The 1,869-nt window shown below is 35.5% G+C and overlaps 1 non-coding gene across 1 annotated transcript; it reads right to left on the bottom strand.

Annotated features, from left to right (window-relative positions):
* Window positions 1-346: 346 nt before the first annotated feature.
* Window positions 347-483, bottom strand: LOC125276333. The gene has a single exon (XR_007186652.1). It is a non-coding gene; the product is annotated as a U11 spliceosomal RNA (small nuclear RNA).
* Window positions 484-1,869: the final 1,386 nt, after the last annotated feature.

Raw genomic sequence — 1,869 nt, 5'->3', positions numbered from 1 at the left:
GGTGTTTACGTCAGAACGCAGACTCGGTATTGAGTCTAAAAAAGAAGCTTGATTCAAATTAAATTAACACATATTATAAAGACACTTCATATTTAATGGTATTAGATGATTTGTTAATTACATTTAATAGATTACTCTTTTAATAAAACAGTTCCAATTGGTTTGTACAAGGTGTTTGTGCATGTGTAAAACATGCACAATGTTTTATGCATCTGAGTTTTTACTGCATTTACATTGTTTTTGACATGCAGGTGTCATCAGCGTGTGTTTCGAGTGCTTTGAAACAATTAATTATTTTGCGAAAATCTGTTCTCCAATCACCACTTTTTTCTTTCCACTTCAGTGTTGGGGTACCAATAACATTGGCCACTGGTAAACCCGATATGCAAAAAATTGTGCGTCCAAAATCTCTTGATAGTGATTCCATTATTGGGTCCAAGTTGATCTTTCACAACAGTGCTAATCACAACAGACACCCTTTTTAAATTTTCTAAAGATCTGACTAGAGCTCATATTCAAGGCATCTTAGCAAGGGTAACAACACATTCTGATATATTTCTTTACATTTCTTTAAATCAAAAAGCATGGGTCAGGTTTATATTGCTTCAGAATTTGCAGTGAGTTTCATTCAAGATGATCAGTGTTTTTTGCTGATTAATATAGTAAAAGAAATATTGAAATAAATGTTTATGGGTATAAGTGAAGCATCATGGCATGTGGACGGGAATGGTAGTGACTGACAAGCACTTGGGCCAATAACAGAATCTCTGATGCTCAGTGTCTTTTAATTGGCTAGTTCTGATGGTTATGTTTAGAATAGAATGATAATGTTCTGCTTTCTGTGCAGTATTTTTAAAAGTGCCATTGAACGTTTTTTTACAAGATGTAATATAAGTCTAAGGTGTCACCTGAATGTGTCTGTGAAGTTTCAGCTCAAAATACCCCATAGATTTTTTTTAATTAATTTTTTTAACTGCCTATTTTGGAGCATAATTAGAAATGCACCGATTCATGCTGCGGCCCCTTTAAATGCTCGTGCTCTCCGCCCCCGGAGCTCGCACTTGCCTGAAACAGTGCATAAACAAAGTTTACACAGATAATATAACCCTCAAAATGGATCTTTACAAAGTGTTCGTCATGTATACTGCATGCATGCGTCGGATTATGTGAGTATTGTATTTATTTGGATGTTTACATTTAATTCTGAATGAGTTTGAGGTTTTGCTCCGTGGCTAAAGCTAACATTACACACTGTTGGAGAGATTTATAAAGAATGAAGTTGTGTTTGTGCATTATACAGACTGCAAGTGTTTAAAAATGAAAATAGCGACGGCTCTCATCTCCGTGAATACAGTAAGAAACGATGGTAACTTTAACCACATTTAACAGTACATTAGCAACATGCTAACGAAACATTTAGAAAGACAATTTACAAATATCACTAAATATATCATGTTATCATGGATCATGTCAGTTATTATTGCTCCATCTGCCATTTTTGGCCTGTTGTCCTTGCTTGCTTACCTAGTCTGACGATTCAGCTGTGCACAGATCCAGACATTAATACTGGCTGTCCTTGTGTAATGCCTCGATCATGGGCTGGCATATGCAAATATTGGGGGCGTACACCCCGACTGTTACGTAACAGTCGGTGTTATGTTGAGATTCGCCTGTTCTTCGGAGGTCTTTTAAACAAATTAGATTTATATAAGAAGGAGGAAACAATGGAGTTTGAGACTCACTGTATGTCATTTCCATGTACTGAACTCTTGTTATTTAACTATGCCAATATAAATTCAATTTTTAATTCTAGGGCACCTTTAAAAACAATATGTGAAACTGTAACAAAGTTCAAGTTCAGAGAAGAAG

This window comes from Megalobrama amblycephala, linkage group LG9, assembly GCF_018812025.1.
Source record: "Megalobrama amblycephala isolate DHTTF-2021 linkage group LG9, ASM1881202v1, whole genome shotgun sequence".
NCBI lineage: Eukaryota > Metazoa > Chordata > Actinopteri > Cypriniformes > Xenocyprididae > Megalobrama > Megalobrama amblycephala.
This window is presented reverse-complemented; position numbering and strand designations above follow the sequence as displayed.